The sequence below is a fragment of the Carassius auratus genome, chromosome 50, assembly GCF_003368295.1.
Source record: "Carassius auratus strain Wakin chromosome 50, ASM336829v1, whole genome shotgun sequence".
NCBI lineage: Eukaryota > Metazoa > Chordata > Actinopteri > Cypriniformes > Cyprinidae > Carassius > Carassius auratus.
In genome coordinates, this window is record NC_039292.1 from 2,341,986 (window position 1) to 2,365,816 (window position 23,831).

Below are 23,831 nucleotides of genomic sequence, written 5' to 3' on the forward strand. Positions count from 1 at the left end.
TCATATCAATCACTTTTAAAGAAATAATATTAAATAATAAATTTAAATAATGTTTTTGTCAGAGCCCTTTTTGTTCTTCATTTTGACATTAATTTTCATTTTTACACCGGACACACATCGGTTCAAATTATCATTTATCAATCTACTTGATCTTAAATAATCTGTGTTGGCATCCTAAAAAACACACATTGGTGTAGCATCCTTCTATTTCCAAAAAGTCTTTAGTTTTATCAGATTTATAAAAGTCGAGCTCCTGGAGGCGTGCCGTGGGCAGAGCTAAAGAGTCAAGAATATAAAAAGAAATCATTTTTTTTTTTAAAGCATGAAATAGCATTAGAACTCCCCTGTAATATGTTTATGTAGTCTATTTATATGAAGTTTTAGTTGTCAGTATATATGCACCATAATGGTTATATCAGCCGATATCAGTGTTTTAAATAATGAACTTAAGTTTTTTTTATTTCTCACAATGTAACTTTTATTTCTTATTTTAAATTTTCTCTCAAAATAAGGTGTTTATTTCTTTTTTTTAAAAAAGGTTTTATTAATGTTCCTAATGTTTCATTTATTTTATTGTAGCATATTTGTTTTTTCAATAAAGTTTTTGTAACATCGGACATTTATAATTTATTGGCCGTAACACATTTAAATGTCTTTTTCTTTCTTTTTAATCTGTCTTAAGGCCGCAGAGTCTGGCATCGTCAAGATCAAAACCATCGCTGCTAGAAACACCGAGATCTGGCAGGTAAGAGTGTGTGATGTTGAGCTGGTGTGTGTTAGAAGTTTGACCCATAAACTCTATTGTGTTGATTTGCCATCAGCGCTGAAGGAGAACAGTTCAGAGGTGGTCCAGCCGTTCCTCATGGGCTGTGGAACCAAAGAACCCAAAATCACCCAGCTGTGTCTGGCAGCCATTCAGAGACTCATGTCCCATGAGATCGTGTCCGAGGTCAGAAAACACACACACACACACACACACACCTAAGCAATTCAACCAGGAACCGGTTAAAGCATCAGCACATAAATCAACAATGTAGAGCATTCTGTGTCTATTAGAGCCCCAGCTGAGACTTCACTATCCTTATTTTGAGGGTTATGAGCCACATTAGAGTTGTTTCGATGAGTTAATGAGTGTGTTTGCAGGCGGCGGCTGGGAACATCATTAACATGCTGTGGCAGCTGATGGAGAACGGACTGGAGGAACTCAAACTGCTGCAGACGGTTCTGGTGCTGCTCACCACTAACACCATCATACACGACGAAGTACTGTCCAAGGTACGGCACGCGATTAAACAGAGCCATCACACACTCAACGGATGGATTTCACGGGCTCGTTTGGTGAAAAACAAGATTTTTTTCAAGAATCTCATGAAAACTTAATTCAAGAGGAAATTATGTATTTTTATTTTTTGTGGTGGCATAATTTTTTGGTTGTCAGCCAATATCAGTGTTTTAATTATAAATATTTATAATAAAATATTTTTTTAAACAAACAGGCTGTTTATGAGCCTGTTTAAGTAAAACAAGTAATAAAAGTAATAATAATAATAAAACTGTTATTGTGATTTATTTTTATTTATTTTAGGTTTTATTAATACTTTTCATATTTTTTTATTATTATTAAAATACTTATATGTATAGCTAGCCAATATTAGTGTGTGTATATATATATATATATATATATATATATATATATATATATATATATATATATTAGTACAAATATAATTGTAATGTAGGAATTTTCTGTATTAAAAAATGTAATTGCGGCTTTTTATTTCAGAATTCCATTTTTATTTTTCAGAATTTGTAAGTTTTTAATAAAATATGAAAAATTCTTATCTATATCTATAGCCAATATCAGTGTTTAAGAAAATATTTAATAAAATAAAAATATAATTTTAATGGAAAATATTATTTACATTTTTATCTCAAAGTTTTAGAATTTGTAACTTTATTTCTGAGTTAATAACACAACTATTTTCCTAATTTAAACATTCTCACTATAAACTGTTATATTTTATTTTTACTAGATTTATTTCTTGAAGTAAAATGGCTCTATTAAATGTTACTTTTGAAAATGCATTTATTACTTTCATATTATTGTGGAATATAAGCAATTTATGTAAGAATTTTACTGTATGTAAATTTTTCTTTGTAAAGTACAACAAAATATAAAATCAGCTATTCATCAGTTTGTTTTTGTTTTTTAATAACACGCAAATAATTATCTACTAAAATTTCAGTGTTGAATTGTACGACATTTACCACGTTCACGGATAATGTTAAAAAAAATTGATTTCCAGTTTTGGAAAAAATCATGGAAATGTGTGAAAATCTTATAAAATCATATAGCATATACAAATATTTATTGTATGCTCAGCTCAATTAAAACAAATGTATATATAATAAGTTGCTGCTTATGTTTTCTCTTTTAAAATGAGTCATTGTACACCAACGACTGCACCTCTAAAGACCCCTCTGTCAAGCTCCTGAAGTTTGCAGATGACACTACAGTCATCGGCCTCATCCAGAACGGTGATGAGTCTGCTTACAGACAAGAGGTTGAGCAGCTGGCTGTCTGGTGCAGTCTTAACAACCTGGAGCTGAACACGCTCAAAACAGTGGAGATGATCGTGGACTTCAGGAGAAACCCCCCTGCACTTTCCCCACTCACCATCATGAACAGCACTGTTACTGCAGTGGAGTCATTTAGATTCCTGGGAACCACCATCTCTCAGGACCTGAAGTGGGACAATCACATTGACTCCATTGTAAAAAAGGCCCAACAAAGGTTGTATTTCCTTCTCCAGCTGAGGAAGTTTAACCTGCCACAGGAGCTGCTGAAACAGTTCTACTCAGCCGTCATTGAGTCTGTACTGTGTACCTCAATATCTGTCTGGTTTGGTTCAGCAACAAAATCAGACATCAGAAGACTACAGAGAGCTGTTCTGACTGCTGAAAGGATTATTGGTGCTCCCCTGCCCACCCTTCAAGAACTGTATACATCCAGAGTGAGGAAAAGGGCTCAAAATCACTCTGGATCCCTCACATCCAAGTCACCCCATTTTTGAACTTTTGCCATCTGGCCGGCGTCTCAGAGCCGCAAACACCAGAACAGCAAGGCACAAAAACAGTTTCTTCCCCCAGGCAATCTACCTCATGAACAGTTAAATGTTCCCCACTTATGCTTATGCAAACAAAAATGCAACATCCTTATATTTATTTGTTACCCTCCATCCTAGTACATCCCTGCATCTTTTTCAATCCTATCCCATTATCATTTATAGCACAATTGTTTATACACTTATTTATTTGACTACCTTTTTTTTTTTTTTTTGTATGTGTGTTGGTGTCTCTGTGTACTGGAAGCTTATGTCACTAAAACAAATTCCTTGTATGCGCAAACATACTTGGCAATAAAGCTCTTTCTGATTCTGATTCTGATTCTGATTGTCCATTAATTTGAAATGATGTAAAGCTCATGAAAAAATATAGAAATTCAAAACCTGTAGAAATCCTGATTTACATATTGGCGCAGTAGTAGAAATAGCCTGTTTAATTCTAAGCAGAGTCCTGTTAATTCGATCCTTCTGAACAGTTGAGTTGAGTTTTTTTAAGAACATAAATCTACAGGATTTTAGTAACCAAAACCCCTGTGTCTTGTGTTTCTCATCTCAGGCTATCGTTCTGTGTTTCCGCTTGCACTTCACTAAAGACAGCATCACCAACAACACAGCGGCTGCCACCGTCAGACAGGTGATGACTGTGGTGTTCGAGAGGATGGTGGCAGAGGACGAGAAGTTCTGTGTCCTGCTGTCCAGGAGAACAGTAACCGGCGCTCCGTCATCACCCTGAGACCCAGCGCTAAAGACGCCTACATGCTCTTCCAGGTGAACTCTGTGATACTGAGTTCAGGACACACATGCAAACTATCTTCATCATTCAAGCTGAAAATCTCAGAATAAAAAAAGAATAAAGAATAATTTAAATAAAGAATCAATCAACATGTTAAATAAATTATTAAATTTCTTGGTAATAATAACTATAATTAAAAAAAGTTATTTCTTAAGTAATATGGTTTATAAGATTAAGCTAAACAGGCGGTGATATAGAATCGGTGGGCGGAGCTAAATGGGCGGTGATCTAGAATCGGTGGGCGGGGCTAAACAGGCGGTGATATAGAATCGGTGGACGGAGCTAAACTGGAACTGTTGTAGAATTGGTGGGCGGGGCTAAACAGGCGGTGATATAGAATCGGTGGGTGGAGCTAAACAGGCGGTGATATAGAATCGGTGGGTGGAGCTAAACAGGCGGTGATATAGAATCGGTGGGCGGAGCTAAACAGGCGGTGATATAGAATCGGTGGATGGAGCTAAGCAGGCGGTGATCTAGAATTGGTGGGCGGGGCTAAACAGGCAGTGATGTAGAATTGGTGGGCGGGGCTAAACAGGCAGTGATGTAGAATTGGTGGGCGGGGCTAAACAGGCAGTGATGTAGAATAGGTGGGCGGGGCTAAACAGTCAGCGATCTATAAATGGTGGGCGGGGCTAAACTGACACTGTTGTAGAATTGGTGGGTGGGGCTAAACAGACGATAGGTGTGTTCGACATCGGCTGCGGCTGGATGCAACCGATCGGCGAGAGTAGCCGCGTGCAGGTGGGGAGGAGCTGAAAACGGAGATATGAAGCCGGACACGTTGTGGCTCCCGTAGTTTGCTGCAATTACGTCAGTCATGGCAGATCACGTGGCGATTGCTTACTTGATCGCGTTTAATGTGTGTATAAGTGGTGTTTTGGAAGGGTCTTGAATGTTGTTAAGTTGAAGTTACAGCAAGTTGTTAGCAGTTTGCTAACCACATGCAGGTGAAGTATAAACACAGCAAAATAAACTAGAGAATATGAAGAAACCAAACAAATGGAGGAACATAATGTATTATGTATCATTTGTATAGGAGCATACATTTATGACCACATTAGATTGTATGCTTTTAAGATTAACATTTTAGTTCTTAAAAATGCTCATTTGAATAGGTTATGCTGCTGAATACTGTAAAAGGTCTGTATAAAAAAGAAAGTCATGCAAAATAAACATACACAAACTTTATATTAACAATAAAGTAAATACAGTAAAACAATATTTAATAAATATGATTTATAAGATGAAGACGACATAAAAACGTATTGAACTGTTTTAAAAGTCCATATGAGAATTTCTGAAACTGAAGCCGACTCGCAATAAACTTGAAACGCACGTCATCGGTGTCATCAGTGAATCCAGCCAATCGTGGATCAGTTGTGTCGTCATCAGAATCTGTGCAGCCGCTCTTCAGAAGCTGCGCTGGCTGAGTTCTCCGGCTACTCTCGAATCGCTCTCGTGGTACTTTGACGGCATACGTCACAGTCACGTGGCGTCAGCGCTGTATCAAGTCGGACAAAATTTCTAACCGGCATGCACTGTTTCAAGTCAGCCGACGATCGGTTTGCGCAAAACTGCATGAAGTCGAACAAGCCTAGTGATGTAGAATTAATGGGCGTGGGCTAAACAGTGATGTAGAAGCAAGTGTTTATGATCTTCTGTGGAGGCGGGGTTTAGCCACACTATTAAAGTCATAAAGTGGCTCATTTCACAAGCTGCTGTTTTGGCAGATTGGCTTCAATATCAGATGTTTAAGAGTAACTAAAAAAAAATTTAGTTATGCAACTTACAGGATGCTTTAATAGTACAATGACCTCTTATAATTCAATTAGTATATTTCGATTTCTCATTTCATGACCCCTTTAATATAATGAGATATTATAATTATATATGAATCGAAATGAATGCAGTTTTGAATATAGACACACATGAAGTTGAAAGTAAATATTTGTTTTTTGAGTTTCTGTACATATAAATGTCCTTCTGCAGGATCTGTTTCAGCTGGTGAACGCTGACGCCCCCTACTGGTGAGTGGGAATGACCGAGATGACCCGGACGTTCGGCCTAGAGCTGCTGAAGTTTTCCTGCAGGTAATCCCGATGAAAACGCAAATAAACCAGAGGAAGTGACTCGTTCCCAGCTGTCTAACCTTTGGCCCTCTCTGTGTGTAGCATCAGGAGTTCAGTTTCCTGAAGGAGCGCATGTGTCCGCTGCTCATCAAGCTGTTCTCTCCCAACATCAAGTTTCGTCAGGGCAGCAGCACGTCGTCTCCGGCTCCCGTGGAGAAACCCTACTTCCCCATCTGCATAAGACTATTGCGGGTCGTCTCGGTCCTCATCAAACACTTCTACAGCCTCCTGGTGAGACCAAACTCCCTCCAGGCCACTTATAATGTTAGTGAAGGTTCTTGCACCAAAAATGTCATAGTTTTTTTCATGCATTTGTCTTTTTAAAAGTTCTTGTTTCAGACCAGTGGAAAGAAAACATTTAAAAGCCTTGCGTAAGAAAACCATTCGAGTTTGTTTCTCCACTTCAGCACCACTTACAATTTTATTCTTATTTAATAGGATATATTGTTCATATATCACTCACCTGATTTTATTAATTACACTATTTTCTGATTTATGGAGTGATAAAAAAATAAAGAAACTCAGTGATTCAATCTGTTCTGAAAATATTTGCAAATTCGTGCATATTTAATGCATTTTTTCCATATTTGAAAATAACATTTCAGAAAACCTAATACAAAAAAAAATGCATTTCCTAGTGCAGTCCATCAACTGGGAAAGTAAGGTGATATCTATTAATTACCCTATTCAGGTTGCCTTAAAGTAGCTTTTTAAATATGTAAATGACCTTTGTTATGATGCATTATGTTCATAAGGATGAGTTGCTGAATATTAAAAGGGGTTGATATGTAAATGTAGACATCATATCTTATTGAGCTCAGAACAGTGAATATTTTTTTCAGTAGAGCAAGGTAATTCTGTTTACTCATTTAATATCAATAGTTTAATGCGTCTTATTGCATTGATGTTGATGTATTGGTGTGTTGGATTTGTTTGTGGTGCACTTGTGAGCACTACAGATGCAGAAGTTGTGACGTGTGTGTGTGTGTGTGTGTGGTAGGTGACGGAGTGTGAGATCTTCCTGTCTCTGCTGGTGAAGTTTCTGGATGGAGAGAAGCCTCAGTGGCTGAGAGCGGCCGCGCTGGAGTCTGTGCACAGACTGTGTGTTCAGCCGCATTTACTGCGGTGAGCGCTTGAGTTTTATTTTGATGCAGATCTAATGATGTGTTCTGTCTCCTAACCAGAAACCCAAGCAATGTCACTGTTAGCTTATTCTAAACCTTAAAAAAATATTTTTTTGTTAATTGAAGTAATGCTAAAGTAAATTCCAATACAAGTATAAGATGAAAAATATACATGTAAAAAAAAGAAATAAAATTTTGACGTATTAAAACTTTATTTATTTTAACTTCTATTGTTGTTACTTGTATTTTTTTAAATGCAGAGCTATTTATATTTTCTTTCTACTAAGTCTAAACTCAAGTAGTTTTATTGTTAGCTAATTAAAATTATTAACTATTAAGCATATTTTTTAATGAAAAAATAAAATATAAATATTAGCTTTGTTTGTAAATTAAAATGTTCCTTTAAAAAAATTGTCACAAACAGAACCATTTAAACTAGTGAAGGGTGACTAAAAATGTCCTTTATAATCTCTAAAAACAATTTCCTTTTAAACCTAGACTCTTGTTTTGACGGATCTTTTGATACAGATATATGTCTCATTAGCTTCATAAAGTTTGTATAACTGAATCCATCAGTTTGCCTGCAGTCTTGAGATGATATTCTTCTGGAGTTGATAAAGATCTGGTGACTGTGTGTGTGCAGGTCTTTCTGTCAGTCGTACGACATGAAGCAGCACTCCACCAAAGTCTTCAGAGACATCGTCAACGCTCTGGGCTCCTTCATCCAGTCCCTCTTCATCCTCCCCAGCGCAGGAAACCAGTCCACCAGCACACCTGCAGGTCACTCACACACACCCAAACACACGCAAACATGTGCGCGCACACATGCACACACGAGTAAAGACAAAAACACACATGCAATTATGCACACACACACACACGCACAGAAACATGCACGCACACATGCACGCAAATATGCACGCAAACATGCTCGCGCACACACACACATGCACTCAATCATGTGCACAAACATGCACGCACACACCCATGCACACACACACACACACACACATAAACATGCACACACATACATGCATGAACAGAAAAATGCACACACACACGCACGCAATCATGTGCACAAACATGCGCGCACACACATACATGCACGCAAAAGAAAAAAACATGCACACAAACACACGCAAACGTGCACAGATGTACACATGCAACACGCTCACGTTTTTGACAGCTGGTCAGTCTGTGTCTCGGTCAGGTGGGTCAGTGTCGGGGTCACAGGCGTCTGGTCAGGGAGGTCCAGGGTCAGCAGGAACAGGGTCAGGTCTGATCACACAAGCTGCGTTTGAGTACCGGGGCACTTGGATCCCCCTCATGAACATCAGCGTCCAGGGCAGCGCCAGAGCCACCTAGTGAGTGACCACTCGCTTCAGTAGAGACTAGTCTGTACTCGGGATGTGGGAGACATTGTTTTCTATTCTAGTCGTCAAACTATTTGTTTACATCATTTTTTGCACAGTTGTTTTGTGAGATGTTTTTTTAATTTACAAAGGCTGTATTAACGTTACTGGCATGTTAATGTTGCATGTTAAGAATTAATAAATTTCGAAAATGTCTAGTTGAAATAGTTGTTAATTTCGTAATTTTGAGCTGTGTTTCTTCTCAGTCTGGAGATGCTGGAGAAGGTGGAGCCGCCCTCCATCCCTGAAGGTTACTGTTACTGTGGCCTTCAGTGCCCTGCTGGATCTGGTGAGAGGAATCACCTCCATGATCGAGAGAGCGCTCAACACACAGGAACAGGAAGCTGTCATGAGGGAGGAGGCGGAGCCTGTCGGCCCTCCACTGAGTGACAGAGAGTTCATGCTGGCGTCTCATCGGTGTGACGTTATCACTCCAGAAGTCTTTGAATCTCTCCGTTTGGAGAACATCTCTGTAATAATGAGACTCTGAGCTGACAAACCAGTGTGTGTTAACTTTATATAACCTGCTATAGTATGTAATCTCATATGTGATATGATACATGCAACACTTTGGAATAAGGTTCCATTTGTTAACATTAACTAAAAATGAAAAATACTTGTTCATTTTATGTTTTATTCACAGTAAATATCCATTTTGACACTTAATGCACTATTAAAATCCAAATGTATGTGTGATTTTATTCATTATTGGACCTGAGCTAACATGAACTGACATTGAACGTTTGTATTGATTAATTTGCATTACTTTTTATTCATAATTAATACTTTTATTAACATTTAAAAATGTTTTGATCATTGTTATTTAGTGTTAGTTAATGCATTAATTAATGTAAAGTAATGGACCTTATTGTAAAGTGTTATCTGTTTAACAAATGTAATGCAAGTGAGAAAAGTGAATTCTGTGGAAATGTAATAATAATTTTACAAATAAATCTAGTCTAATTAAATCTAATCTGGTATAATATGATAAATCAATGGAAAATTCAATAATTTTACAAAATAAAATCTAATGTAATATAATTTATAAATAGAAAATGCTATTTTTTTTGCAAATAAATAAATCTAATATTATATAATATATAAACAGAAAATACAATATTAGATAAAAAAAAAAACTAATCTAATATATAAACTGAAAATATATTTGTTTTACAAAAAAAACTAATCTAATATAAACACAAAATACAATAAAAAAAACTTAACATAATATATAAACATAAAATGCAATAAGTTTTACAAATAAATCATAAAAACATAATTCTAACAATCTAATTCCCTCTAATCTAAAATAATACAACGATATAATACAATATATAATATTATGTAATTCAATAAATTTTACAAATGTAATATATAAAATAAAATTATATAGTATAAATTTTACAAGTTACTCTAATAAAGTATATAATATAATCAGTAACGATACAATTTACAATGATGAAATATAATATATAAAAAGGAACCTACAATATTTATATCTCAAACACTTTATTTTAGTGTTCTGTTGTTATGAACGTGAAAAGTTGATTCATTATTCTGAATGATTGGTATATTGCATACTTAATCTGATAATGGAAATTAGTTTTGTGCATTTGGATTTATTAACAGTGTATTACAGATATATGTAAATGTGAAGAAGAAAGCATGTTTAAAGAATCACCAGATATCAGGATCTGCAGAGAATGAGTCTGTGCCGTGTGTTTTGTCCCTGTGTTGATGCCGTATGTGTGTTTGCAGTGTGTCTCCAGGTTTGGGAGGAGATGGTGAACTCCTGCTGGTGCGGTCTGTTAGTGATACTAGGTACAAAACTCTCTCATTAGAGACAACTCTCTGTATGCTGTATTTCACACCCTGGGTGTTACTATGAAGCTGAATCTTCCAGTGCTGTGGCTCCTCTAGTATGATGTGTGATGTGTTTGTGTCAGTACGGACGAGGCGCTCACAGAAAGCATCCTGAAAGCCGAGCTGTCCATGGTGTCTCTGTGCGGGCGTCTGGGTTTGGTGACGCCGCGGGACGCTTTCATCACGGCCGTCTGTAAAGCGTCTCTTCCTCCTCACTACTCGCTCACCGTCCTCACCAACAAAGGTACGAGAACTGATGATGAGTTCTGAAGGGGTTAAATCTCTGCAGTGATTGCTCGTTTTTAATCTATCTTCGTTTTGAGGAAGCCAGATCATTTAGTTCATGCATGAGGAAATCTTCACTAAACTTTATTTAGCTGCCATCAGATTCTCTCAAATTTAATAATCTATGTGTGATTTAAGTTCATTATATAGAACTCAAGTTTTTGTTTGTGGTATGATATAGATTTGATATCACCTCTGTGCATCATATTGACTTATTTTTTGGAATCCAATGCTCGTTTATTACTCATTTTGGAACGAGCATGTCATGTTTTCTCAAAAAAAAAAAATGCATTTTGTATTTTTTTTTTTTTTTTTTGACAAACATTTGTAAGATGTAGACTTGCAGGAAACTGTAACTAATTCTCGGCACATTTTTGACAATCCTGATTTTAAGGTTAGAATTATGAGCAGTGACAGAAGAGCATGCAAACATGAGCTACATCTGTCTAAACAGCCACAGATTAAAAAAATTATAACAATATGTACATTTTACATTAAATTGAGTTTTTGAAAGTTTTTTTCCACTTTTTTGCATATTTTAATCTGCAATTTTATAATTTGATTATATAAATAAAATAATTTGATTATAAATGTTATTGAAATTATCTTCTGCTCTCAAAGCATGCATTTATTTGATCCGAAATGGGTGTGTGTGTGTATGCCTGTGTGTGTGTATGCCTGTGTGTGTGTGTGTGTATGCCTGTGTGTGTGTGTGTATGCCTGTGTGTGTGTATGTGTGTGTATGCCTGCGTGTGTGCGTGCGTGTCTGTATGCCTGTGTGTGTGTGTCAGGACACAACTCTGTATAATGACATGGGTATGACACAGGTATTACAAGGAGAGGGTGACTTATGAGGACATAACCCATGTCCCCAGTTTTCAAAACACTTATAAATCATACAGAATGAGTTTTTTTGAGAAAGTAAAAATGCACAAAGTTTCCTGTTAGGGTTAGGTGTAGGGTTGGTGAAGGGTGATAGAATATACAGTTTCTACAGAATAAAAACCATTACGCCTATGGGATGAACACACTTTTCACAAAAACAAACATCTGTTAATCGCCAGAACACGCTTACATCTGGATCTTGTTCTGGACCCAGTCTTACCGGTGATTGACCAATCACAATCCAGAAAACTTATGTGAAATGCAAACTACAAGACATTGAGTTTTCAAATACATTGATATATTGTATGCATAAAATAGAGAGGATTTCCTTCATTTGTTGTCCTTGTTTTTCTCTCTTTTTCTGTGCAAGCATCTGGTGTGGATTCTGGGTCTGAAACCCTCTGTTGGTGGAGTCCTGAAGCCCGGGAGGGCTGTGGAGGGTTCGAGCATGGTACAAATCACTCGTATCACCTGTTTTAAACATTTTAAGCAGCATTTTTAGGCATGATAGATGTTTTCCAAGTCACCAGCATTTTTGTCTAGTAGGAAAAACCTTTTACCTGAAGATATTGCTCACTAATGCTCCAAAAACATGTTTTTGATTGACTTAAAACAAGTCTGTTATGGCCAAACAATGATGTCTAGATATGCACCGTACTAGGACTCCTCATAAGTGTTTGCTTTTATGCATTTAGGAGACACTTTTATCCAAAACAATATTCATAATATACAATACTAGGTTTATTAGACTGCTAGAGAGGAGCATAGTTAATGGTGATTATTTCTTTTCTGTCGCAGGTTTTGACCACAGCGGTGATGACCGATCTTCCCGTCATATCAAATATCCTGTCCAGACTCTTTGAAAGCTCACAGTAAGAACAGACATTATTCAGTTTACTTGGTTTTAAATCCATGAGTGTCATTGGGTTGGTAAATTATAACAGTGTGTGTGTGTGTGTGTGTGTGTAGATACCTGGACGACGTGTCTCTGCATCACCTGATAACTGCTCTGTGCTCTTTATCCATGGAGGCCATGGAGATGGCTTATGGAAACACCAAGGTGCGTTCAGATGCTAAAGCTAATTCCAGATTAGTTTCATCCTAACAGAATGAGGTGTCATCTTTCTATCGCTCTCGTCTCTGCGGTTAGGAGCCGTCTCTGTTCGCAGTGGCCAAGCTGTTAGAGACCAGACTGGTTAATATGGACCGGATACAGATTCTGTGGAGGCCGCTGACGGCTCATTTACTGGAGGTGATAGCAGAGGACTTGGTCATTTTTATGTTTATTATTTATACATAATTTATTTATTTACATTATATTACACTATCAGAGAGATTTGCCGCTTTATGGGTCTTGAACGGTTAAATACACACACTGTCTTTGCAAATATCCTCATAAACACAGTAGTTTTGGTCTTGAGTGAAAGCGAACAACTGATCCGGGAAGCTCTTAAAGTGACAGCAGTCTAATATGCTCTAAACTGCTCATCTTGACTTTAATAAGAAGAAATGTATATTTAATTTACACCGTGAAGAATATGCAGTGATTTTATACATTTGATTTACTTTAGACAATATATGTTGCATTTCTTTTATTTATTTTGTCCTATTGCCTGTAATTGATTTATTTTTTTTTAATCACTGAAATTCAGTGAACTTTGTAATTTTTTATTTAGGCTATTATTATTATTATTTTTTTTTTTTGGTGATATTGACACTGGTGACAAGAATTATGACATTTCTATGGTATCAAAAAATAAATTATATCAAGCAAAACCTTTTTTTTTTTAAAGCAGGGTCTTGAAATGCCACTAATATCGCTAAAACAAATATTACTAATATCAGTACAACTAACACGGTAAATAACTGTTGTAATGGAACAAGCTCTTTTCTGAAAACATCTGTAGTTACATAAATGCTAAAGCACGATTCATGTCCTCATGTTGTCTTTTTTTCCTTCTCCGTCTCTTTCAACTTGTCTGTGTTGTAGAAGGTAAGTGCTGAACTTCCTTTTTTGCTTCAGAAATCCTTCCAACTACTCTTTTTGGATCGCTCTGTCATCCACCATCCTATCCTTTATGAAATTGTCTCTTTCAAGTTCTCACAGGAACGAATCGGCCTCCTGTTGTTGTGTTAATCAGATGTTTTCGTTTTCAAGCTGATCTGGTCTGTCACACTTAAGTTTATTTCACAACTGTAGTGTGCTGCTTTGACCGACAGACCACAGAACGGCTTTGATAAATATTCCCTGAATGTTATTTTATATCTTCAGCTGTGTGTTGCACAATTTGAGAAAGTAAACAGTAATTGGAGTCAAAAGTTTAATGCGTTGTGGAATGTCAATGCAAATAATGTGAAAGGACTTGTTTTACATCAATTTAAACACACCAATCTGTGCTCTACACAATCGAAATCCAATAAGGAATGTCTCCTCTTGAGATCTAAAAAAAAAAAGTCTAGTATAATTTATGAATATTTTTTAATTCAGTCTTAATTATGTTTTGTGTTGTCCGTTTTGTTTGCATAATAATTTATTCTTACGACCAATATATATTGCTTTTCTTTTTTTTTTGTGATAATGACGTTATGTTGTCCATCCATATGTCTTCAAGCTCCATTTGCAATGTTTGATGTCAAAGATGTGTCTGGGTCATATTTCACCACAAAGTCAAGAATAAATAATAATAAGGGTATTATGTATGGAATAAGAACGTGAAGCCTGTTGTGGCAATATCTTGTCAGGTCTGTCAGCATCCTAATGCTAGAATGAGGGAGTAGAGGCCATCACCTCGCTGATCAAAGCTGGGCTCTCTTTTCTGTCCCAGAACCAGGTAGAAATCCAGTCAGATGATCTGAAATCAGTGCTCTTGGAGAGTTTGGTTATTGATTGGACAGCACCTTCAACCAACCAATCCCCTGTCCTCGTCGGAGGCTGCAGATGCTGCTTCTGAACCCTCTGAAGGAGCTCTCCAACGTCTTACACACCGATATCCGACAGAAACAGCTGGAGTGTCTCCTACAGATCCTGCAGAACCAGGGAGACTGTCTCAGACCGGGATGGCCTCTGGTGCTGGGGGTCATTGGAGCGATCCGCAATGACCAAGGGTGAGACGGTCTTTTTTGCAAGCTCATGCAGGTCATTTTAGACAAGTGAGAATTTCCTTATTGGTGCATGTTGGGTTATGCAAGTTAGTGTTAGTTTGCTGCTTGGTCAATACGCATGGTCCTTCTTTTAAGGCTGGTTGACCGAGTAAGTCTTTATGATTTATGTAGTTAGCATCTAGCATTTAACAATCACATTTGAAATGTTGTTCTTGTGAGTGTATCATTTGTACTCAACACATCTTTCGTTCTGCATTGAAACCCTCATACGAGCCTTCCAGTGCCTGCAGTTGGTGGTGACCGACTTCCTACCCACAATGCCTTGCATGTGCCTCCAAATTGTGGTGGATGTAGCTGGCAGCTTTGGGCTCCAGAACCAAGAGCTGAACATCAGCCTGACGTCTATCGTCTTGCTGGTGAGGTGTACTCCGAGTGTTGCTTAAAGGTTTTGAATGTTCTTTTGAGCTGACTTAGTGGATGACCAAGAGTTTTCCTTTTTTCTTGCAGTGGAACATCTCAGACTACTTCTTCCAAAGGGGAGAAGCTATTACAGAGGAGCTGGAGAGGGAGGAAGCCGTTCTCTTGAAACAGGCCCAAGATAAAGGTGAACCTCTGAACCGACCCTTCCACCCTGCGCCACCCTTTGACTGCCTGTGGTTGTGCCTGTATGCCAAGCTGGGTGAGTTGTGTGTGGACCCACGGCCGGCTGTGAGGAAAAGCGCCGGCCAGACAATGTTCTCTACCATTTCTGCTCACGGGACACTGCTGCAACCACCGACCTGGAAGATTGTGGTTTGGAAGGTACTGGATCAGACTTGACCAGGGACCAAATTAAACCCCGTTCTGGTTAAAAGTGCTTTGTCGGATCAGACTTGACCAGTGACCAAATTTAAGCCAGTTCTGGTTTAAACTGCTGTGTCGAATCAAACTTGACCAGTGACCAAATTAAACCCCGTTCTGGTTAAAAGTGCTTTGTCGGATCAGACTTGACCAGTGACCGAATTTAAGCCAGTTCTGGTTTAAACTGCTGTGTCGAATCAAACTTGACCAGTGACCAAATTTAAGCCAGTTCTGGTTTAAACTGCTGTGTCGAATCAAACTTGACCAGTGACCAAATTTAAGCCAGTTCTGGTTTAAACTGCTGTGTCGAATCAAACTTGACCAGTGACCAAATTAAAGCCAGTTCTGGTTAAAAGTGCTTTGTCGGATCAGACTTGACCAGAGACCAAATTTAAGCCAGTTCTGGTTTAAACTGCTGTGTCGGGTCAAACTTGACCAATGACCAAATTAAAGCCAGTTCTAGTCAAAATTGCTTTGTTATTGTTGTTAATAACCAAACCTCTTTGCTCCACAGGTTCTCTTTCATCTGCTGGACTGTGTAAGGAAGTCCTCCTCCACGGCCGACAAGGAAAAGATCGAATCCGGAGGTAGAAACCTCCTCATCCCCCCTGCACGTGACACAGCAGAGAAACAGTGTGCAGAAACATGGGTTCTGACCCTTGCGGGCGTAGCTCTGATCTTCAACACCAGGAGATACCTGCTTCAGCAGCTGGGTAAGCCTCGAGACATGTGGTTCTCAAAGAAGTATCTCGGAATTTGGTTCTGAATGTCCCGTTCTTTCTTGCAGGAGACTTTTTCAAGGCTTGGGAAGTTCTGTTGGACCACATCCAGTCCGCTGCACTCAGCAATAACAATGAGGTTTCCCTCGCCGCCCTCAAGAGCTTCCAGGAGATCCTCCAGCTAGTCACACCCATTAAAGACACTGGCGAGAGCCACTATAGACGTTCCTCCTGTCCTTATAGTCTCTCTTCAAGGTTCTGGGCCTGGGAGACCCCCAGTTCGATCTGATTCCCTTGCTGAGCGACTAGTCCAGCGCTACGGTGTCCAACCTTCACTTCCTCCACCCGGAGAGGAGCTGGACGACTCGGCCGTCTGGTGGTCAGCGTGGAACACCTGGTATCAGATAGGAACCGAGTGCACGCAGCCCCCTAGTGGTGGAACAGATAAACTAGTGTTCGTACCCAGTCAGCCTTTCCTGACAGCACTAACACAGACTTTCCCAGCGTTGTACCAGCACATCGCAGGAGGGTTCAGCATGGAGGATCTCAAGAAGCTGGGGGTGATTCTGCATGGAGCGGTGTCTGTCCCCATAAGCTCAGACTCCTCGCCCTTCATCTTGCCCTCCTATACAGAAGCGGTGCTCACTAGCCTGCAAGAAGCGGTCCTGACCGCCCTCGATGTCCTGCAGAAGATAGAACACCTTTGGAATTTGGTTAATGAAGTATTATGTTTCTAAGTGCACCGTCAAGGGTTTTGTTTTTCGGGTGCATTATTTGAGGTTGTTTTGACACGTTGATGCTGTTGTTTGGATTGAGAATATTTGCGTTGTTGAATGAGTAGACAATTTATCCATTCTGTTACATGCTTAGTATTTCCATCACTCGTGTCTACACCTAAACAACTCTGATTTTTATTTTTTTGATGTTTGAATACGATTGTCTGTCGTGGTTCTAGGCAACTTGTGTGGGTTCTGAGAATCTCCAGGTGATGTATCCCGCCGTCTTTGAGCAGCTCCTGCTGTTTGTGGAGTTCTCCTGCAAACCTCCTCAGTATGGGAAGATGGAGACCAAACATGTGGCCAATGCCAAATACAACCAGGTGAGTCTCCATCCTGGTTACACTTCATAGTCTTCACTTTTTTGTTTTTTAAGGTACTTGGTTTGCTTTTGTTCTGTTTGTCTTTGACGTTGTTTTATGACTCAGCATAAATACACAGTCATTTCTGTGTCTGTTTTCGGATTTGATGTTTCAGATCAGGAGTGCTTTGATGGTTTTGAATGCATATACGATTGGTAATTTGGGTAGTTTCAAACGTTTGTTCGTCTTTGTTGTTGTCATCATCATAAGTAGTTTCATCAGTGTGTTGTGATCAGCAGTGGTAGTAAACATTTGTCTGCTCTTTTCTTGTTCTGTTTTTGTACTTCATACGGATCCACTTTAGATCCAACTCTTTGCACCGGTGAGTTCTTCCTCCCTCACGCTTTCTTCCTCTCTATCTCTTGTCTTTCGTTTGCTTTCTTTCTCCTTTTTCCCTTCGGCTCATTTCAGCTCCATTTAACTGCTCTGTAAGACAAACTTCGCTCGTCATACTGTTATAACATTTGTTTTTCTTTCCAGTGTAATGTGTAAAAAGTAGTGTGCCATATGAAATTTGCTAATGCATCAGCTATTCAGAACGCATGTATCATCCAAAAAACTGTGCTTTTTTAATTCTCTTATTTTCATTTTCTTTTATTAAGACTATCGAAAGTAGTGATTATCATTGAGAATACACAAAGCCTTAAATTAAACACCAAGGATATTGTGAATAATTTCCTGAAAAAAAAAGGCCCAAAGAATTTAATACAATTTAATTTAATTGTAATGTGAGTTTTTTTTTTTTTTTTGTCTGTCTGTCTATTGTGTTTTGGACTGCATTGCATTAAGCAATTTATTAAATATGGCAGCGTTTTAGTGCCATTATATTTTTAGAATAAAGTCAGAATGATTAAAGTTGTGTATATGGGGTGCGTGAACAAATTAATTAATGCAAAAATTCCACCTACTCCAAAAAACTAAACAAAGAAAGGTCTGAAAAGAATTTAAAGGCTTTATTTTGGGTTGCATTAAAATTATATTAAATGAGACTTGAATAGATGATGAATATACTTGAAAACATTAAATATTATTTCCAAACGTTATACCGTCAATAAAACCGCTTGTTTTACATTTAGTAAATATAAAAATTAGATTTTGGTTTGAAAGGAGAACCTATCTGGTGAGGGGGAAGACATTAGTTTTTTTTTATATTCACTGTCTTTGTTGTTGTTCTGTCCTGTTTGTGTCCAGCGGAGTGGGTGGCCTTAAACTACGTGCCGTGATGGTCGATCTGTATCATAAAACAGCTTGTAAGCCGTCATCAACGCAAAAATCCTGCAAAGCATCATCAAGGTACAAACGGACTGAACTCAACACATATAATTGTTTTTTGGTCTGCTGTGAACAGTGCTGGGTAGTAACTGATGACATGCCATTCCAAAAAATATGTCCTACCGTAAATATATCAAAACTTATTTTTTGATTAGTAATATGCATTGCTAAGAACTTAATTTGGATAACTTTAATGGTGATGTTCTCAATATTTAGATTTTCAAATAGTTGTATCTCAGCCAAATGTTAACCTATAGCTTGCAGATGATGTATAAATCTCAATTTCAAAACATTGATTCAATTAATTATCCACTTTTCATGAAAATCCCATGAACCTCAGTTTGGGGAAACCAATGTGTAATGTTCAACGCATTCCATGATATTGATAACAAAGAATGAAATACATGAATGAAATCTCTCTCTCTCTCTCTCTCTCTCTTTTTTTTTTTTTTTTTTTTTTTTATCAACATGGACCAGTAATCACATTTAAATCTATGTGCTAAATAAGTTAATCATCTAAAAGTAGTCCGATTACATTACCTATATTTGTAAGTCAGATTATGCTATTAACTACAATTTTTGTCACGTAATTTGTAATCAGACTACAGTTTCTGGTGTAATTGAAAAGTAAATGGTGTAATCTGGTTGTGAATTAGTAGTTTTGTTAGTCTCCTTAGGTCACCTGCTTTCGGTCGAGGCAGCTGGGTATTAAAGCAGGAGCTTTAAATCGATCAGTCGTCTCTGTTTTAGACTCTGAGGACTCCTCTGGGTCTGAAGTACGCCTGTCCTGCGGAGAGCGCCTGGAAGCTGGCCGTCTCCTCTCTGCTCAAAGTGCTCTCTATTGGACTCCCTGTTGCTCGGCAACAAGCATCCTCAGGCAAATTTGACAAAATGTGGCCAGAGCTGGTGAACGCCTTGGAGGACTTCCTGTTTACCAAAAGGTGTCCAACCTATCATGATGTATAATAAACAGTGATCTCAGGGTCATGCGTACTCATTTTCCTCTCGTGTCCCACAGCACACCTCCAGATAATAGCTCCACACAAGAGTTCAGGAGGAGCGAAGCTATAGATGTCCAGGTCACTTCATCTGACACTAGATCCACATCTGGAAGCCCAACATTATTTATTGGTAAACTCTATTTAAGATAGATATTTTATTATTACGAATACTATTTATAAGTGCTAGGCTGATAAATTTGTGTATATATGTGTGTGTGTGTTGTAACAGATATGCAGGTCAGCGATTCATGGGTTAAATTCTGTTTTATAAATTCAGACTGTTGGTACTAAATGCCAGCCTGGCTGGACTTAAACTATTTACGATGCCCATGCGAGCTTCAAAGAAGAAACGAAAACCCCCAACCCAAATTCTTCCAACACTGGAGACAAAGGAACTTTTCGTATAAGTTCCTTACTTTCATTTTATTATTAATATGTATTTTAATTATGTTTATGGATTGCATAAAATGGTTAATCCTTGTTATGTGAAGAGTATAAGTTGCAAGCTTATACTTTAGGAAATGTCTTTCCTCACTTTAACTTCCTCAAAGAGAGCCATGCTTCTGCAACCCCCACTTTTGCAGGTCGTAAAGTTTACGACCACACAGGACAGGAGAGAAGCCAAGTCACTGGCTTCTTTTGAACAATGCATTCTATGGAATGTATTCATTAACTTTCTGTTTTCATGTTTTATAAATGTATTACGTATTCCCTTTTGGTACATTTAGATGTTTCCCAACATCTGCAGTGTTATCATGTGTTAAACAAATCTTTAAATGTGTAATTCGATCTAAAAATTAGATCTTTGGTCATATATATATTATGTCTAGTCTTGTTCTAATCGTCATGCTTTGACAGACCCATTTATCTAGAGCAAAGTAATGAAAAATGTATTTAATCTGGAATAATGAACTTGCTTTAATATTCCTGATGAAATCGGACAGGCCCTAAATCATCAGGGGTTTGTCTCAACCGAGACAAAGGAACTTTCCCTCCGCTTCAGATCGCGGACATTCATTGGATGCTCCCTCGAAAATGGGCGTGAACTATTTCAAGCTATAAGAATTGACCAAACAAGGTCCACCCTTCTTCTTTTTGCTTCTTCCTCTTCCCCGTTCTCGGATACGCTGCTCTCCAACGTTGCTTCGGCCGCGCTCATAGCGCGAACCCCCTCAGCACAGGGGCTGAGAGAAAAAGCCATTTTAATGGCTCCTTTGGAAGCTTTCGTTTCGTTCGTTTTCTTTTCTTTTCTTTACTAAGTTTATTAAACTATTCGCCTCTCCACACAATGAAGACGAATTCTGGAACATTGTTTGTTGAACCTTTCAAATACCGCGCGAAGATGAACGAACACCTCTTTGCAACAAAGGAACACGTGACTCCACGCTCACGCCAAGATCCAGCGCAGCTTGCGCGCGCGTCACACGGCCTCCGGCCCACGCGCGCAGTTTTCAAAGGACCACGTGACATCACACGTGCGTCGCCGGTACCACGCTCACCCACTGGGCCATGCAAGTATCGTTTTCTATGGAGATTTAAATGCTGCTTTAAAGTGTTGCTATTATTTGATTCGTTGTTGGTTCCACTAAGGTTTACTGACTGATTTTCATACCTGAGCTCATTCTGTGATCTCTCTCGCTTTCTACACTTCTCTCTCTCTCGCTCTCTCTCTCTCTCTCTTTTATTTGGATTCCGTTGTCTTGTAAATGTTTATTGTCTGTATTTTCGTACGCATATTTACTCTGTGTGATTTGTAGTTTGATGTATTACTAGTTGAATTATTAAAAACCCATATATAAAATGATTGTATTTGGACTCCACCCCACTCACATTACGAGTCACTGAAATGTTTTGGTCTTTAGCTACAAGCTCTAAATTTAGAAACTAAATTTATCATAAGGATAGGATAATATTTTCATGGCCAGAGAATACTTTTCCTTGAATTATAAGGCGTGATAACTTTATTGAAAATTGATAGGTCTATAGTGGTGTGCTGGACATACCACGGTTTTGATCTGCAATAATTTACAGTAAGAGATATCACAATAATTGATATGAAGAATGTAATATTGACATATTAATGAGTAAATTACAGTGCCCTGTGATTAGTATTGGTATTGGCAATTGAGCTATTTTTCATAATCAATAAAATTAAATGTAACTGTCATCTGAGATATATATTAATCAAATTCTTGATTAATTATTCAAATTCCCTATATATCATTTGAGTTAATTACTATGTAAAACTCATTGTTGTTACATTTTGGTGGAGGAACGCGGCTATTTCAAACTTCGTTTTGTGAGCAATCAATCTGTGTATATGGTTTTTAATAATTTCTGCACGTGCGCTATGAAATTATGTAACGTTACTGGTGAGATAAGTCGCAAGACGCGAACTCACTCAACTGACTGAGGCAAAAAGCTGGTCAGTCAGCGCTAGGTATTTGTAGAAACTTAACAGTATAGTCACTGTTATTTTTAATGAAAGTAAACTGCAGTATAATGTTAAAAGTATCCTGTTAAGAAAGACCAAAATCTTTTTACAGTGAGAACATTTTAATATGAATAATTAAAAGATGAAGAAATCTTTTATTAGTTGCAACATGTAAATCTGAACATGAGCGATGTTCCTCTGATTCAGTAAAAAGGCCTTGTTATTAAATATCGTTATTGAATTCGTGGTGAACCACAGTGATATTCAAGATTAAAACGATAAAAACTCCTGGTCTAAAATTGGCTTAGCTACCCGATTTTTAAACCTAAAACATTTAGATCATAAGTGCTATTTTGATAAATGTTTATTGGAGTCAACAGTTGGAAAATTCCTGTTTTTATTACAGTTGTGTTTTGGAAGTGAACGGATCCTTCCTTCAACCTATGTTAATATAGCACCTCAGAGATTAAAACTTTCTGTTTGTTACTTGTGATTTTTGATGCAGAAAATCAGCCTGACAAACGATCAGATAAATTCTAAGTCATATTGAAATTGTAATTCCTCTATCTAAACACTAGAGGGAACGTGTGGGTTAGAAATTTCAGGGTACACCCTGCTTTCTGATTCCAGCTTGCATGAGTGCAAAGCTGCCAACCTGTGGCCATTTCAGATAATGCGCTCTGATTGCTAATTTATAATCCCCTGTGATGTATATTTGAATTGGATGTCTAAATTCTCGATAATTATTTGCATTTACAGCTTTGCTCGTGCGAATATTATTACAGGGAAACAAAAGAATGTTCCCTGCCTTTGACTGTTTACATTTACTTTGAGTTTGGTTCAAACATGATTTGAATTAAAATGTAATTGTTAATAGTGGAAATCTAGATGTTTCAGGTCAACCACTGATTGACCCACTTAGGAGGTAAGCCATCTAGTGGCAGTCTCCTGTTAAATCGACTAACAGACCTCTGTCTTTTCCATTCTGTTTTGAAGTGCATGCCCACTTCTACCCTTTTTAATTAATCTCACCCTGTTTGATTAATTTCATAATTATTAATGATAACTTACAAGCTATCAATGGTTATTATAGGATATTATTCAGATTTTCCTTTTCAATTCATACATGCTTATTTTAAATTTTGATTTAAACCAGTTTTGAATTTTTAATTTGAATTAAGTTTTCTGCTCAGCAGGTTAAAGACAGAGAAGCAGCACTTTCCCCCCCTTGTGGTGAAAACCAGCTACTCCTTCTCCCTTGTTTCATTACTGTTTTTTAATTTGATGTTTATTATTTTGCTTCTCTCTTTTGACTTAGGTTATTTTGATAATTACCATTATTATCATAAATTCCTTTGTTTTGTTTTATCATGATTAGGTAAAGCTGTTACCTTTCCTCTCTACATATAGTTACTCAATTGATGTTAAACAAACCAAACCTTAATTAACTTTAAGTTTCCTTTGTTCATCCTTTGTGTATTTGATTGTAGAACTCCCTTGGTGATTGGACAGTCATCTCAGGTTTCCAGTGAGCAAGGCTGCCCGACCGGTGTTCCTCTTGTCTCAAGAGACATCAGCAATTTTGGCACTCCAAAGGTTGTGCTAAAAGTCACAAGCCGTTCGAGACGGCGCCACGCCAGAGTAACGGAGGACCGGGGACACTGCGGTTCAGTGTTTGGGGAGCACCGGGGAGGTTGACCAAGCCACTG

The 23,831-nt window shown here is 37.9% G+C and overlaps 1 protein-coding gene and 2 pseudogenes across 8 annotated transcripts in view; all 3 read left to right on the forward strand.

The window, feature by feature from the left end:
• LOC113066589 (neogenin-like) overlaps positions 1-23,831 on the forward strand; it is a 1,074,835-nt gene that overhangs the window by 1,028,345 nt on the left and 22,659 nt on the right. The window lies entirely within an intron of this gene.
• LOC113066618 (protein MON2 homolog) lies at positions 735-12,063 on the forward strand (annotated as a pseudogene).
• LOC113066600 (protein MON2 homolog) lies at positions 14,255-19,565 on the forward strand (annotated as a pseudogene).